Source organism: Barbus barbus, assembly GCF_936440315.1.
Source record: "Barbus barbus genome assembly, chromosome: 16".
Taxonomy (NCBI): Eukaryota; Metazoa; Chordata; class Actinopteri; order Cypriniformes; family Cyprinidae; genus Barbus; species Barbus barbus.
In genome coordinates this window covers 16,799,613-16,818,299 of record NC_136744.1, presented here as the reverse complement: position 1 = coordinate 16,818,299, position 18,687 = coordinate 16,799,613, and positions in this window count along the sequence as shown.

Sequence of the window (18,687 nt, the reverse complement as noted above, 5' to 3'; positions counted from 1 at the left end):
CTGGCACCAGCAACCATGCCACGCTCAAAATTGCTTAAATCACCTTTCTTTCCCATTCTGACATTCAGTTTGGAGTTCAGGAGATTGTCTTGACCAGGACCACACCCCTAAATGCATTGAAGCAACTGCCATGTGATTGGTTGATTAGATAATTGCATTAATGGGAAATTGAACAGGTGTTCCTAATAATCCTTTAGGTGAGTGTATATATATATATATATATTAATGAATAGAATAGATCTTCTGGCTGTTTTATTTGCCTACTTTTGGCTATAAACATTTTAACAGTTTTTGTCTGGCCCTGTTTACTTCCATTTTAAGTGCTTCAATTTTAAGTTTGTTTTTTGTTTTTGTTTTTTTAAAAGGGGGAATTTCTCCATTATGCCACGAATGCTGTTGTAAAGAACCTGAAACATTCTTTTAAACACATCTCCTGATTAATTCCTGTCAATTACATTACAAGGGCTCCTTAGCTCCAATTTACACTCGTCTGCTGCTCCCTGGACAGCATCAGCCCAGGAGAACAAACAACAGAGGAAAGAGTGTGGATTACTCCATCAGCGCCCAGTTCTCTGACAGCTTCTGTGCGATCAGGACTGAGGGTTAGCATCCACCCCCCCCCCCCCCCCCGACCCGGTCATGTCTATTCAGCCTCTCCAATTCAGACAAGCAAATTAAGCACTTCCCTATCCCAAAAAGCATCCCTTCCCTTCACGAATGCTGAATATAAAATTAGCTTGCAACTATTGAAAGGCAGCACAGGATCATTTTGTGCTGAAAGGAAAGTAAAAGGTGTACCTTGTGTTTCTCAAATGCGACTGATTTCCCTCGTGAAAGGAAACGAGAAAGGAGGAAGAACGGAAAAGATGGGAAAGTGTTATGCCTTTTGTCCTGTCTGATTCTCTCTTTGTCTCTCTCTCTCTTTTCTGTTTCTGTATCTCTGTCTGTGTCTTTCTTCCCTTTGAGAGGCTGTGCTAGAGCAGGTTTAGATGTGACTAGATCTTGGAATCTCATAGGTGGGTTTACATTAAAAAACAACAACATTAATTTCCATAATGCATTCTAATGGATTAGAGGGCTGTTTGTCAGGCTAGGTCAGAGTTCTGGTTTTAGTCAACACAGCAACCCACCTGACAAGAGCTATTATGTTTATACCTGTTACAAGCCATGGAAATAAAATGCACATAATTAGCTATTTCAGCCATGATCTCATTTATTCACCAGCGTCCCTGTTTGCTCACCTTCGGCCTCTCGTTTCATATTATAAACCATCAATGGGGCAAAAGATACATTATCATTTGTGGTATCAGGTGACAGCTCACTCTGTGTGTGTGTTTGTGAACGTGAGTTGGGGGTGTAAAACGTGCTGTAGACCAGACACCAATTAAACGTCTATTTGATGGGGGCATTAGTTCATTCTGGTAAACTATCTGAAGCATTTAGAGGCAGATATAGGAAGGCTTTGTCAGCATGCCATTTGTTCTCTCTTTATGAGCAGAACCTAATGGAAAGGCCTTTTATTTGACAATGTTCTATTGTGAACATTTGTCGATCAGTTGCCTATATTTCGTGTTCATGGTACATGAATTAACTTCATAAACTGGACAGTTCAAGACAACACTGTTGGAAGCACACTGATCCACATCTAGAATGCTAGAATTTAAAAAAAAGAAAAAAATCTTAAAGGGACAGTTCATCCAAAAATTACAACTACAGGGGAGAGAGAAAGTAAATAATGACAGACATTAGGGTCTGTTATAGTATATAACTCATACGGGCCACTTTTATGCTGCATTTATGATTTTAGAGCTTATCAGCAGGTTCCAGATTCACTTAAATTATACAAGAATTTACATTTTTTGTGAACTATCCCTTTAAGGTCACTGATGCAATGAAAATAAACTTTATTACTGAATGTGATTAAATCAAAAACAATATAAAGCCAATATACAGGGTGCTTCATTAGTTTTAGTTCATTTAGCATTTCTCATACTTGAAGCTAGCTTGCCAAGAACGTGCTCGTGCTCCTTTGAACTCAGCAAAAAATCTTCTCCTCAAGCATTTAAATTTAACCTACAGAACAAACTTCCGTTACTCTCGTGGTCTGCGCTAAACTGATTTTTGTTTTAATTAATGCTCTAGATGACCACAGCTGCTCCTGGAGCCGTCCATTAGAGGTCTTCTAAATGGGCCCATAGAGAAAATCCCAAGATCCGCATCCACATGCAGTGGCCAAAGGCCTGCGAGCGTGCCTTCACATATAAGTAAAGTTAAAGGAAGGCATGTTCATATGCACATAGCACACCCACACACATAGTAATTACTGTACAGGGCAGGTTCATGGTTTGTAAGTCCTCAAATATGGTTTTGACCAGTGCATTCCTCAACATCCGTAATGCACATGGTGCTTTCTAATAAACTCCAGCTCGGGCAGCGCTCCAGATGAGGGTTAGGAGAAAGGAACACTGACGGTGGTAAGTGGTTTCAGTAGAGACAGCCTGGCCCGTCATCCCTAGCCAGTAGAGAGCTAGGTGTTAGTCGGCTTTGGCTGCAGTCTACACTTTGGGTTTCAGCCACATTTTTAGTGTGTGTGTGCGTTTGTTTTTTATATCCTTTCTGCCCATTTCCTCCGAAACCCAACCTGGGGTTTAGGGTTCCTTTCTAGCCGGATGTTTGTACCCCCGGCAAAAGCTTGCGCTGCCTTTTTTTTTTTAATTTTTTATCATTTAAGCTATTTCTTTCATCTCTCTTTCACTCTCTCACACACGCCACACAAACCTGCTGTGGCTTCCCTATGGTCATTCCAGGCCTGTTTAGTGGAATGGCCCAGACCGTAATGCTCTACAAGAATACCTGTCTGCACTGCATGCTGCTTTTGTTTTTTACCTTTACTACATCGCCTCTGGCTGCATGACAAATACTGTGTAAAATTATTGTGCTTCAACAGAAGTATGAGGCTGCAGAAAAGTCACATACATGCCTTTTTGATTAAAAAATTATATGTACAGTACATTACCATTCAAAAATTACATTACCATTCAAATCCTGAAAATAAGTACCACGTTTCCAACATTAATGATAATAAGAAATATTTCTTGAGTACCAAATCAGCATATTAGAATGATTTCTGAAGTATCACATAACACTAAATACTGGAGTAATGGCTTTTGAAAACTCACAGGAATAAATGGCATTAGAATATATTAAAATAGATACAGGCGTTTTAAACTGTAATAATGTTTCACAATATTGCATTTTTTACTGTATTTTTATCAAATAAATGCAGCCTTGGTGATCATAAGAGACTTTAAAAAAAATTAAAATGATCAAAAACTTCTGAAAGGTTTTGTATCTATATCACTTTTCACTTTACCTGGTACTGTACTGGTCTTTGCTTACAGTTTTGGTTGTAAATCTTAGCAGTTAGCATTTGTGCTAGTCAGTGTGAGTTTTAGATAAGCATATTGTATTTTTCTTGAGGACTCTTTTTAAATATTTTAAATATCACAAGATGTGTGCAACAAGAAGATGTGATGGGTTAACGGCTCCTAAAGCTACATTTTCTGGAAACAAATTGAAAACTTTATGGAAAGATGCATTATTAGTTGTAGGCCTCTGTTCAATGTCTACAGTGTATGTATATACTGACTGTCTATTGTCACCTGCTACAATAATCTAATGCATTTTTTTCTCAACAAATATTGATATTTGTAATTAATTGTCTTGTTTAATGAATCAAATGACAGCACTAAAAAAAACACGTTTCACACATATCTAGACACTGATAAACATGACATTGGTTTAGATACTAATTTAAGTAGCTCTTTCATCTGACACAGTAACCCTTGACACCCCCTCCCCGTCTCTTCACCCAGCTCTCCAAACCTCTCCTCTCTTCTCTGTAAGACCTCATTTCCTTCATCCCTCCCTCCATTCCTTCATTCTCTGTGCAGTCTTTACAGAGACAGACAGCTATTCTCCTTCATTGTCTTTTACAAAGAATAGGGACTATAGATTGGTTCCCCTTTTAATATGGCTGCTTTTTATGCCCAATTCATCCAATTTAAATTGGTCACAACCCACCTGGTGTTGCCCTGTCTTCAATGTGTCTCATGGATCATTCAAAGCCTCTCCAGCCAAACTTCACAACCTCTGCTGACCTTGTGTCTTGCTAGTATGTGGCTATTGTGGTTTGCCCAATAAAGGATGGCATCCCCAATAGATGTGGCGTGCACAGAGGGGGGCAGCAGCTCCAGTCCGTGCCCCTTTCATTCCACACTCTGAAAGTGCCCTTCTGGTCATTACAAAATTAATTCATAATTTAAAATAAAAAAAATAATATATGTTTAATATCAAATTGAAAATGAATGAATTAATAATTTTGAGGTTTGTTTGTTTAAAAGAATAGAAAACCGTTTTTACTGTTTATTGCTAAGCCTTTTGTGTATCATATTTATAAGCCAAATTGATGTATTTCATTGCGATGTGGCATTTTTAAGATTAATATATCTTGTATTTTTATACATTTTACATATTGCCGTAAAATGTATTAAAGCTATATTTAATGGCACTATTAAATTATTCTAATTATTTTATATAGTAACAAGAACAAAACAATAATAATAATTAATAATAATAATTAGATTTTATAATGGGAAAGTTTTATTATTTGTTCATGTTGCTCACATAGACAATGTGTACTTTAAAAATAGCTATTGAAAGGCAATTATTTTACCGTTGTGAATATTATAATGATAGAAAATTATTATAACATTTTTATTTTTATATATTGATTTTATCCTGTAAAACGTGCTGTTTTGAACATAAAAAAGCACATGTAATTATATTTTTTCTGTAGGTTTTTTTTATTTTTTTGCCATTTTATCCAAATGCCAAATTGTTCCCCTACAGAAATTGTAAGATCAAAGATTATGTGCGAAAAACTGATAACACAGGGAAAATATAAAAGATAACACAAAAAAGAGGATAATTATTGAGGATAAAGGAAAGAATGTGGAGCGGCAGGTGCATTAAGAGATTTTTAAACAGGAGTGATTTATTTAACGAATAACTTATAACAAATATTATAATAAGTTGGTTATTTGTACTATTTTTTGAGGGCCCCTCTGTCCTCTCTGCCCTTGCAGAGTTGAAAACTACGGCCCTCAACTTTCTAAAGGGTCACCTTTAGACCATTAGCGGAGCATTGTTCCCCCCACCAGCCCAGCCTCTGTCCCTTGCATCAGCCCCCAGCCAAACCCACACAAATGGGAGCTTTTAATTATCATCCTCTCTTTCTCTCTCTTCCACCTCCCGCTCTTCTGGAGAATGCCTCTTGTCTTTTTGGTCATAGTCATGCCATATCCTAATGCGCTTGGATCCTCACAGACAGCCATAATGCGGCTCTCACCGCTGTTTATTAGCCAGATCCATTTGCCACAAGTCCCCCCTCCACCACCCCACCGCTGCCACTACGCCCGCTTTCGTTCTCCCTCCACCTCTTCTTTGTGCTGCCATATGAATGCACTTTGATGGTTGATAATTATGCCTGTCCTTTTGACACGAGGATCCACGGCCTGCCCTTGTTAAGCCAGTAATTAGCCTGTCCTCCTTATTTATTGAGAAAGTACAAATTATCCCTTCTAGTGGGCACTGGCCATTCCCCGCTCTCTCACTCTCTCTTATTCTCACTGTTTCTCCTCACTCTCCGTTCTCGTTGTATCCCTCAGCACTTTTGATAGGCTGAAAGCAGCTGCACTAAAGCAAGATAAAGCTGCACCATCAGGATGATAAAGAGTGTGGATGGAGAGGCGCTGCGCCGAGCACAATGGCCGCAGAGGAGCGGCGATGGTGGCGTGAGGACAGCTGAAGAATACCACAATGAATAGCTCTCATTTGTGAATATACAAATCTGGGTGGAGGAGGGTGAGGACCTTGGGGGAAAAATCCACAGGTCACAGTAAATAAAGTTTGGAGACCATAAGCTAAAGACAAACATGCAGATTTTTAAGTGTGCGGACATGGCCGACGCAAACCTTGTTTCTCATGATGGGTGATTGAACTGTGGCCCACTTTTTCACTTTCATTTATATACTGCTATAGTATTTATTAATATTTTAAATGATCTTTTATTTTGATATATTTTCAGTTTTCATTTTAATAAGTTTTTGTAATTGTGTTATGTGCTTTTTTAATATTTATTAGTTAGTTTCTAGTAGCTTCATTTTTATTTCAGTTTTAGTTAGCTTTTTTCAGTAAGGTGCCAAGTCAGCATTTTTAATTCTCACATACTGTAAGGGTTTCATTTAATATTTATATTTTATTTTATTTCAGCTTTCAATTAACAAGAAATAATAAAAAAAACAATCTTGGTAGAGGAGAGTGAGGGCCTGGTGGAAAAAAAAGTCCTCAAGTCACTAAAGTTTGGAGAGCATAGAAGCTATTTTTAGGCTTTCCATCTAATATTTATATTTTATTTAATTTAAATTTTATTTCAGTCAACAAAAATAATTTTTAGATGTGGCTGGAGGAGGCTGAGGGGCCTGGGGCAAAAAAATTTGCAGGTCAAAGTAAATTAATTTGGAGACCATAAGCTTAAGACAAACACAGAGATGTTTAAGAAAGTGAGTGAACATGGCTGACGGAAACCTTGTTTCTCTGTTTATCTCAAAGGGGGGCGATTAAACTCGGGGTCTCAGGTTTGGTTTGGCCTTCCAGGGCTGCTCCGTCTGGGAGCTGCGTGATCCAGGAATGGCGTCTGCTTAATTTCAATTGCCTGCCATGTCGGAACCTTGTTTAATACAGTACGACAAAGGCTGTGATCAATATGTAGCTTGTTGTTGCTGTCTTTTTGCCAAAATCATTCAAAACTTGTATATTCCTTTTGCCTGTTTTATTTTTTCCACCTCTTTTCTGTTTCTCAGCCTTTCTGTTTTTTTCAAGAGGTCTGGAATATTAAGCTGTGACCCCCCGTCGTCCCTTTCCTCTCCTCGGCTCTCTCCATGTCCTCTTTAGCCTGAACAAAACCCATTTGCTCCAGTACGGCAGGAGGAACAGTACTGAGTTGGTCCCCTCCCTCTCGTCATGCAGCCCTCTGCCCATAAGAGCCTCCCAATCAATAGAGATGTAAATAAGTTCAGACAGTTGCTAGACCTTTGTCTATGTTTTAGGATTGAGAGGCATCACAAGGATCTATTTTGGTCAGGCTGAGATTTTTAATCTGTTTAGTTTCAATGTTGTGGGAGAAACAACACACTCTTTTGGACTAAATAGCCTGGATTACTAGCCACACTTGTGCAGTCTTGAAGATTTATCTTTTTTTTTTTTTTGGTGACAGCAGACTTTTTTTTTTTTTTTCAGGTGGCATCACAGTCATCTCAGACAGGGTATAGGCCTACTATTTTTGTTTGTTTGTTTTGAAAATAATAAGGAATCTAGTTGTAAATCGCGTTATTTATCATATTTTATTTCAGTTAGTTTAGTAAGTTTTTCACGTAATTTATTTTATTTTAGCTTTATTTCAATAAAAAAATGAAAGATTTTTAATAGATTTAGTTAACAGTGACATTGGGACTGTCTGTTGATCAAATTAATTAATAACATAATACTGTATGAATATTTGCTGAAACGATAGTCTAAATGAAGATACTTCAAATACATTACTCTGATGAGACAAGAACTGAATAGATGTTAGACTTGTTTTATTTCCATATCATTGAAAATCACTGGCTTACTGTCCAAATGAGTTAATTTTGAGTTTGTGGTTCCCTTAGATTCGGGTCATTTACACATCTTGTTATGTTTTTGGTCTATGTAAACATGTAGGCCAATGCTGTTTCAAGTAGTTTAGTGAGGTGTGTTTCCTGTAGAAGCAGACTTGAACAAACATGACAGTGGTACTTCAAGTTTGAGTTGTAGCAAAGTAGAAACATTATTTACTTCTATAGATTATGTAAATTGCTTATACACTACCATTTAAAAAATCCATAAAGTAATAAATTAATAAATAATCAGCACACAATTGTTACTTGAGTCTTCTGTGTCACATGATTCTTCAGAAATTATTCTGACATGCTGATTTGTTGCTCAGGAAACATGTTTCATTATTCTTAATGCTGAAAACAGATGTGCTGCTTAATATAATGATTTTCTTTGATGAATAGAAGGTTCAGAAGAATAGCATTTATATTCAAATTGAAATGTTTAGTAACATTATAAATATCTTGAATATGATGAACTACGTATACTCAGACCAGTGTCTTCCATTGTCCTTCCTCATAGTTCACACCTGAAAGTACAGTGTAGACACCATTTCTTTTCCAATTAACATCTCATTCCCAGAGGAGTCTGAACACATACACAGAAATACATAGTACCATGCCAACATACCACAAACATATTCAGGACAGTAATGGTTAAATGAAAAATTCACCCAAAAATTAGAATTCTGTCATCAGTTACTGACCCTCATGTTGTCCCAAACCTGTATGACATTCTATGTACTGTTCAAGCAACATTGAACCTTGTAGACTTTTATGGCATGGGCATTTTCCAAAATATCTTCTTTTATGTTCCACAGAAGAAAGTAAGCCATGGAGTTTTTGTTGCTACAATATACAATAGTTCAATGCAATTTAATTGCAGTTAAATACGGCTGTAGTAATTAAAGTAGTGTATAAGTAAATGTACAGTATGCAAAGATAACTACACCAAACAGCTTTGGACTTTCTTGCAAATTAGTCAGTGCAATAATTAAACATGAAAAAGAAACCCATGGTTCCTCTAATTGGTTTCTTATTTGGATGGACAATTTGTTTGGTGCGATGGTCTGAAGTGGCTGGATGCATCTGTTAGTTGATTTCAGCATTTTTAACATGCTTTTAAAACAGGCTGTGTGGTCAGAGCCATTAAAATATAATGAGACAAAAACTAGCTAAGAAAGAATGCTTCATATTTAATGATACACTCGGTTCGCTGGTCCCTTCACCCAAAGCCATATGATAATTCTGATCTGTGCATCCTAACATTACAGAGACGAGGCTGTTTACACTTTCATTTGAATTTCCCTTTCTTCTCGTTGTCTGTTTTTGGAACAAGGCCCTTTCTCTACACACATTCAGCTCAACTCATGCAGGATTAGCTGGGGTTTGCTCTCAGTCCAAAACAGGAAGTAAGACATAACAAACACCCTTAACAAATTACCATATCGACAGCCCTATAAACAGACACAAAGATATGTGTGTGTGTGCGCAGTCCAGCGGCTGTCAGTCTCTGCTTTTGTAGCTTTCTGATTGTCTGTGTGATGTGATTTAAGAACCCAAATAATATGTTTGGTGATGGTCTGGAAGCATTAAAAGCATCGGTCAGCTTCTTGCATATCTGCGTGAGTTTAATTAGAAGCGCTCGCTTGTAAATTAAAACTTCATATCCAGGCAAAGCTGTGGCGCTTGGGGGCAGATCTCCTGCCCTTTTATTTCTGGATCCCAGACCCAAACCCTGCTGTGTTTTTGGACAGGGTCTGTGGACGTCTGTGGCCCAACCCACCCCGCTGCCACTCAGGCCTGTTACTCTAGGCCACAGTGCTTGGAGCTATGGAAATGTCTTGCTGTGTGAATGAATGTGTATGTGTGTGTGTAACAATGTATCTCCAAACAAGCTGGAGAGAGAAGAATGGAAGCAAAGAGCGAGGAACTGTGCTTGGTAGCCAGCAGAAATGTAATTAATGAGCAAGTTTCTCATGATTAACTTTTATTAAGCTGTACCTTTGAGCCTGGAGCCATCAGGTAATGAGTGAAGGCTGCAGAACAGGATGGAAAATGCACACCTTTGCACTGTATCATCACATCTTTGGACTTACAGAGCCATGCGCCATAATTAAAGCCAGGTCCAGTAATACTGCATGGTTTAATCCTGAGTTACAGTTCCTGCAAGAGTTTTTTTTTTGTTTTGTTTTTTGGTTGGTTGGTTTTTTTAATAGCAGTGCCTCTCCACTTGTTGATGGCAAACCTAAACAGGTTGCAGGTGTGCTTTGATAGGTTTTGATATGGTTACAGACAGCAAGAAAAAAAAACAATGCTAAATCAAAACAGTAAAATGCCACTAACCATAAAACACCAGTATGTGTGTTTTTTTTTTTGTTTGTTTGTTTTATCATTGTGCACCAATCAGAATTGAATTTGAAATCAATTTGAACTGTTTTCAACTTCAAAAATCAAGGCAAACGTGACTTGACAAAGCCATGGATGGATGGAACTCATTAACTGAAATTAATACTTAATTTTACACAAACCTGTCTGCCACCAGGTAGAAGTTGACATATGTCAAAACTGACATGTCAACATGGGCAGGTTGCAAGCAACATGCATAATATGGCACAACTGTATGATATAATATTATTTGGATTGCATGAAAACGTAAAAATTCAAAAGTTTTTTCCTGTTATGGAAAGGTTTAGATTTAGCCAATAATACAAATTAATACATTTTTATGTTTTATTTTAGGGGTGTTTTTGTTTACTTTTGTGTGGCAAATAATTTGTGTGCCCCATTGGGTCTGGTACATGATACATTTTTGAGCAGCTTATTTGAATGCAAGTAAAACTTTTGAACTTGTAGGGAGTAGGTTAGGAAGTTCTATAAGGTCTGTTCTGGTTTGAGCCCATGGCTTGGCAAGAGGACGTGAAGAAGCACTTGTCCAGGAAAAAAATGGAAAACGACGGCTTTAGTAAAATGGGAGGTAGGAATCAGATTTCAAAATTGAGGCTTATGAAATAATAAATAAAAATCCCTGCAGCAAATGCTTGCTGGTGGCTGCAGCTGACTTGCTTAAGCGCATGGCATGAGGTGGGCATTGTCTTTATAAGATGGCACCTCATAAAATGGCATTAGCTGCCATCGCAGGGGCTTGAAGCTTCATCCTGCTGGGTTTAGGCCCAGCGTGTTCGCCAGCGCACATTATTAGAGTGACATCTGCTTTACAAGTCCTGCACCCAGGAGCATACCTAAACAACTCATTTCAGCTCCATTCTCTCCCTGCCGCCCCTTCGCAAGCCTCCCGAGCAGAGGGTGTGTAACTCATTTTGTTCTGTCGTCTTCTCTCTCTCTCTCTCTCAATTTTAATTTGCATATGGTGTCATTTCCCTTTCTTTCCTTCCTTTCATCCCTTCTTTCTCTCTCTGTTATCAGCCCTCTGGCCAGTGATGAGTGTTACACAACAGAGGGCTTCACTTTATCAATCAGCTGTGGCACAAACACTTAGTGCATTACAGCGACCATCCTTTATTTCAAAGCTCTTCACGGAGGAGGCATACAAATTGCTCCTACATCAGCCGCCTTGACAAAAGAGCAAATTACCCAATGCGCACAACAATTTCTGAAGGCCTGAAGAGGACGCTGACTCTGGCCTTTTTGATTTAATGTTACCGATGGCATGTATTTATGCATAGTTTGTGTTATCAATGAGCTGTAATGATTGTGAAACATACAAAAATTGAAGTTAAAGTTCACCGATTCAAAATTATACATGCTTGGCTGTGCATTTGGGTTGTTGAATATATTTACAGATTGTGAATTTTACATGTTAAAATGTTGCATGAAGGTTCTGGGTCATCAAAACTGCACAATGTTTTTATGTGACGGTCATGCTGTTGTCGGACTGATGGACTAGATCTCTGAAATCCCATGTGATAAGGCTGGAATGAAACAAGCATTACAAACATCACAAACTGTGTAAGACAAGCTTCCTCTGATCTGTTTTATCAATCACACACATACACACACACACATTGAGGCAGTGATAGCTCAGCCAGGAGCTCCTTTAAGTCTGCTGTCAGCAGGTATCCTTCCAATTCAATGAAAGCAGCATCATGTGCTGTTTCACAGACTGCCAGGCTTGACCATCAATAAGAAGCAGTTCTTGGCACTGTCTGATAGTGTTTCTCAACTGATTTTGCTCCTCAACCCCCATTTTATGGTATTTATGTTTACAATCTATTAACCGCATAGGCCCAGAAATATGAAAAAAAAAAATATTAACATGACTGACCGAATGGGAACAAGTTCTTTCAATGGATGAACTCCAGTAGAAGTGTGATTTAGAATGTGATGTTCAACATAGTCTGAGTCATATTTTCTTTTGCCTTGGATAGTTGTGTTCGTGGGTTGAAGATGAAGACATTACATTTGATCTGAATTTATGCTGAAATACCGTGGAGTTTCATTGAATGTACTACCTATGATGTCAACACAACAAAAAAGTAAGGTAAATGTTGCATTTGTTTGTTTGTTTTGTTATTTGTTTTGTTTTGTGTGTGTGTGGGGGGGGGGGGCATTGCGTTACATCGGGGGGGGGGGGGGGGGGGGGGTTTGTGGCATTACGTTACATCGTATTGCATTTAAAACATCCATCCAACCATCTTTAGTCTTTGTTGAGTTTAATGTTCACCAGAATTAGGTTTATTTAGGCAATTTTATGAACTGAAGTGTTTTAAAAATGTGTAAATTATTTGTTTAATCATAATACTCCAGTTCCTAAATCCTTTCACTGACTTGCTGTGTCTTACAGAATTTATTTTGGGATCTTTTGTTATGTCTTCAGTGAACCTCAGTAATATGTTCTTGCTAAACTTGCTAGCTGTACTTGAGCATGACTGAAAAGTGGCGAGCCATCCTGTAGTCACTCTATCACAGCGGCAGTTAATTCAATTACTCTTTTAAAAAGTATCCCAAAGCATCTGTTCAGACTTTTCCTCAGGCTATTTAATTATGCTTTCTCTTTACTTAATTTTTTCTTTACTTTTTATTTCTGTTATATATAATTTCATATTTTATTCATAATACTTTGAGTACAGTACATATATATATCTGTGAAGTACTGTTTTAAAAGGTGTTCTATAAGTAGTTTTACTTGCATTGTCAGTATTCAAGAAAACATTGTCTTCGAAATGGCTGCTAGAAGTTTTTTTTTCTTCTCTTTTGTTTCTGCAATACAGGCAAAAATGATAAGAAGTAAAAACAATAGCCTTGTAATATCATTCCCAACATATAGACAGAAATTTGAATTTGCACACACAACAGTGAGTGATGTATTTTGACACGGCAGATGAGGTCTGCAGGAATGAAAGAGAGAGAGGGAGAGACTCATCCGGTTCATTCAAGTTTAGTTAGTATTCCACTGGGAACAGGATTGTTTCCCTGAGTAGCATTCCTTCAATGTCCTGTGGTCGGTGTTCCTTGTTAGGCTGTGGCCCTTCCGATGGAGAAAAGAGACAGATAGAGGGAAATAAATAAATAAAGAAGAGAGAGAGAGAGTGGGATGAGGAGGGGAGAGAGTGAGAGAGAGAGGGCCGCTACGCCAACACCTTGACGTAGATGTACAGCTGCTCACATTGCGCCTGTCTCACCTTTAGCCTCGTCTGTCTGCTGCCGCTTTTCATTTTCCGCATTCATACATCAATGAGCTTCACGTGCCGACACCTCATTTTGCAGGCTACTTTGGTTATGGAGGCCATGTTTTGCATATTGCAACCCACCCCCCTCCTGACACGGCGGTGATCTTTAAAGAGAGGGAGAGACCGGCACAGAAGGAGAGCGAGTTAGCTACTTCTTTTCTTTCTGATGCGTGCCTTCATCACTTTTCTCCTTGTCATGCAAAAGTTCTCCTCTGCGTGACACCGGCTCATCTTCTCCAAATCGAGCTTAATTGATTGATTTCTGTCTTTCATTTTCCCGTGTCTATCATTGCTGCTCCTGCATCTCCCCCCACATGATTCTGTCTCTCCACTTTGTCTTTGCTCTATGTTTGACAGCTTTGGTCTGAGTGTATAGGTGAATGGCTTCCCTCCCCCATCACTCCTCTTCAATCTCTGTATTTTGAGCGAATATTACATTCCTATTGTATTCAATAATGGAGACTGATTTCCAGGATAATTATTACTGGCTAATTTGTCAACACCACGAACAATCGAGCCAGAGAAAATGTGGCTTTGCGTGCTGGACCCATTATAGTTTTTTTTCTTCTTTTTAAGTCCCTTCATGCTCAGAAAAGGGAATGACAGCTGAAATGTTTGATATGCATATTTCTTGCATATATGTCTCATAATTGGGTGCCAGTTAGTTTTCATTTACTACTTTCCATATAGGGATTGGCCAAGAATCTCCAGACTTTGTATGTTTATGTTGAAGCTTAAGGGATAGTTCACCCAAAAATGAAAATTCTGTCATCATTTACTCACCCTCAAGTAGTTCCAAACCTGTATTAATGTCTTAGTTCTGCTAAACAAAAAGGAAGATATTCTGAAGAATGTGGGAAACAGAGCAGTTCTGGGGCACCATTGACTTCCATAGTATTTTTTTCCATACTATGGAAGTCAATGGGGCCCCAAAACAGCCTGGTTACAAACTTTCTTCAAAATATATTCCTTTCTGTTCGGCAGAACAAATAAATTCATACAGGTTTGGAACTACTTGAGTTTGAGTAAATGATGACAGAATTTTCATTTTTGGGTGAACTATCCCTTTAGGTTGCCTCAACAACATTTTAATTAATTTATTATACACTACAATTCCCTAACATGAATGAACACTTTAGATATATACAATAACAATATATTTGTGTAATTAGTTTTTTATGATAATCTTTTGTAATAAGTTCATTTTAAAGGAATTTTAGGAAGTAACAACAACTATAATAATAATAGTAATAATAATAATACTAGATTCATTCAGGTATAGATACATTCAGGTATGCCATTGTGAGACTCTCTCTCTCTCTCTCTCTCTCTCTCTCTCTTTCTCTCTCTCATTTAAATTAATCTAATATAAGCTCCAGCACATGTTGTAGTTTTAATTTGAAGCTTTGACTGTATTTACAGTATTTTACACTAACAATCCCCTTGAATGAAACTTGAATGAAAGCTTTAGAGAAACACAATGGCAACATTTACATCATTCTTCAAAATAGAGAACGCCTTTGCTTTTTGTGTAAAGGTTTTCACTATTTACATTCTAACATTCAGTAGATAATTAAATACACGGATCCGAAGGAAGAGCCTGTTGTAGACACACACCCCTGAAAAATGCTTTTGTCCCCGCTGCCTTACATGCTCCTATGAGCTAATTGTGAATTAAAATCCAGACAAGCAAACAAAATGTTTGGTTGGAGCGAGGCTGACAGCCTTGAGGAGGTGTCGGCGAATGAGAGGGTGGGCTGCCGAACGAGGTGATGAAGGAAACGACAGGAAGAGTGAGGAGTGAGCGAGTGTGTGTGAGTGAGTGAGTGAGTGTTTGTAATGGAAAGGGGGTGGGTTATTTGTGCCGTATAGGTATCATATGGATATCTGCCAAACCTAATGTAATAAATTGATGTTTTCCTGGGCCTGAAAAGAGGGACCCGGGCTTTTAAGTGGCGAGGGGCTGTCATCTCTTTGCATTTGTGAGAGGAGAGGGGAGTGTGAATGTCACTTTCAAGTAGAACTGCAGCTCTCTCCTAATGAGAGATGGGGTCTGCCTCAGAGCCAGCCAAGGGGCCAAGGAGGAGACGCCACCCTCCCGTAGCCTCCAATCCTCAGAGGGGCTGACAGCCTCCGATAAATCAAGACGCTCGCTTCCTCTCTTCCCTCCCTGCGCCACCTGCGGTGGGTGGAGAGCGCTCATTTTCCACCCAGAAAGAGAGAGAAAGCCGAGAGGTGTAAAGAGCAACGGGAGGGGGCAGAGAAAAAGACGAGAGATGGTCAGGACCCACAAAAACTCTCCGCAAATGTCCTTTGAACTACGTGTCAGTGTGTTTGCTGTACTGTACCTGTCTGCTGTCTTCTTGTGTAGAAAACAAGGCCATGCAGCAACTGCGTTTTTTTCTGTTTTGTTTGCTCGTTATGTTTGCGTCAAGTTAATTGTGTTTTTGCCGAGTGGTGCGAGGTCGTTGTGTAGCGTTACCTTTAACACTGTTAGTTATCTAGAGCAGAAGAGTCACATGGAGGTAATTATCCTGTTAAATAAGTTCAGGTGTTGGATGAGGCTGTTTGCCCCTGCTGTCCTGTGGAGCTAATGTCCATGCCCTGCCCAAAGGCATCCAGTGACCCATTACTGCGAGCAACAGCACTCACAAGCAGATGTGTACCATTTAAAATAGCGCCTCTCCATTATTAAATTAACTCACTGCTTTTTTCCCCTCTATTCTTTAACAAACACTCACTTGCATTAAGCAAAGCTTGCAGTCAGGTCACATTGGTGGATATACATTGGTAACATATGATGATGTCCGGCATCAACAGTTTTGTACATTTCTGTCATGATTGCCACTTGCAATCAAAGGAATTTGCTAAGAATAAATTAAGCAGTTGCTGATGCCGTCATTTATTTTGACACACTGTTTTAATACCCTTTCGCAAATCAGTCTAACATGCTGCAGATGTGCCCACAAAATAAGTGCCTACATTTGCATACTTGCAAGCCGACTCTGAGTACTAGATTGTGGAGGATGCAGTGAACTACCACAATCTAGCATCCTATGCTGTGACTGTACAACATCGCTCCACCACTGCGATCCAAGCACCTGAGTCGGCTTTTTAAAATGCCGAAAGTGCTCACGGAAGGCCTGGATATATGAAATATTGCCTGAAATGTATAGCTTCATGATCAATAGAAAATGTATGCAAACATATCTTGCAAATAAAATGAATTACTGTAGTGTCCAATTTGTATGTATTATTAAAAATGTATTCAAAAATTATTAATTTATTTAAATATACTAATTATCTATTTATTGAAATATATTTGCATTATGTTAATGTTATATTATTTATGTTCAATGTATTTATATATTTAAAAGAATTCATCAAAAGCAAAATTGTATAAAATTTAATAACAGTATATCAGAACATATAGCATCAGTTTCAAATAAATTTAAGGTGCTAAAAGTGTTTATTGATTTTTTTTTTTTTTTTTAAGCCAGCCACTCTGGACCAAGTGTATCATAACTTGCATGTGCACAGAAACAGAAATGATTCTGCAGTGTTTAATGTTGTTTGGTTAATATTGTTTAATATTGTTCCTCTTTAAAAGTGAGAAAGTGGCTAGGAAATTTCAAGCTCGATAAATAATTCAGAAGTATGTAGAGAAGCAAAAGATTAGTGTTAGGGGTGACGGAGAGGGGCATAGATGAATTCAGTGAGTTGGCGGTCCCAGTACTGTCAGTATGCAGATTAAAGAGCGGGACGGCAGCGCGAACCTTAGACAGATGGCAGCACCTCAGCGGAAATGGGAGAGTAGAAGGAGGAGAAACGGGGACGGGAAGGAGAGAGAAAATCCAGCGATGCGACCTGCAGGAGTAAAAATTGCTTGCATTGTTGTTTTCATTATCTAGCTATTGTCATTTCATGAGCTTTGTATCTTTGAAATGAAAGAATGAGAAGGGAGGGTTTTAAAAAAGCAGAGGATTATGGAGAGGGGGAAGCAGGGAGGGCAAAAAAAAACTGTGAAATTAATCTTTTGTGCAGGTCCTGATGGAGCAGAGACATGCTCAGACAAAAGGTAGACTGGGAGAGAAGTGCTGTGATTGATGAATAAAGTAAAGGTGTTAGAAGTCTGTTATGTAAATGAGCGAAGGCACAGAGCATTTCGGGAAGGGAATGAGCGAGAGGAGAGAGCGCTTCACGTGTCACAGGGGCTATCGTCCCCCCAGCTTCAATCCTGTGCGATCTTTTATCTAGTCAGACAAGCCCGGCCCGCAATCTGCACAGGAGCACTGCGGAGCGTGAGCTCGGGGTACTTGAGGGGAGGAGAGGCGCCGCAGCTGCATCCGAGAGAGCGCACAGGGCCTGATTGACCAGCGCTGAATGGAAATGCTGTTAATATACATGTGTACTCACAGGTCCTCTTCACACGTCCGTGTGATATTGCAGGACAGAACTGAAGTCGAGAAACAGGGTGTCTGATTGACAGAGGTAATGGAGAAATCTGGTGATGATGGGACTTTGGTAGTGAGAGAGAGCTTCTCACCGCACCTTTTGGTGTTGCTTGTATATAAAATGGAATATGCAGGGTGTATATTCGCATGTGGGTATTTCTTCAACTACAAGCACTTTTATGCTTCAGGGATAGAATTTTAGGGAAAATAATAGAATTTTTATTTTTTTTTATTTTTTTATTTAACAAACATCTCTGGAGTAAAGGTGACTGAACCCACTTTTCCAATCAAATGTGCATGGACCTCAAATTGAAATGATGTTTTATTAACAAGGTTCGGGAGGAGCACGATCAAATAATCAACCAATTTGGCACAGGTGTAACTCGTTTAGCTAACCAGCCTAACTAGCACAATACGTATATATATGCAGCCTACCTACCTCTGTCCAATGACAGTTTTCCAGCATCCCTCATCCACCCCAACTCCTCACTTCTAATCTACTTTTCATCCCATATTAAGGATAGGGGGAGTTCTCTGGGTTCGTGCTATATTCCGGGCTCGGTGACCTCTCCCAGGACAGCACGGCAAAATGTGCTTATTATTTGCTATCAGATTAGATGTAAGGGTGAACTCGTGAAATATACTGTGGCTTCATAAATTGTAATGAATCATTTAGGGAAAATGACAGATTAAGAATATGAACAATTAATGAGAATTTCATTTTATTATTATATAAAAAATAATAATAATGTGTTTCTTTGTAACACTGTTTTTATGTTCTAGAGA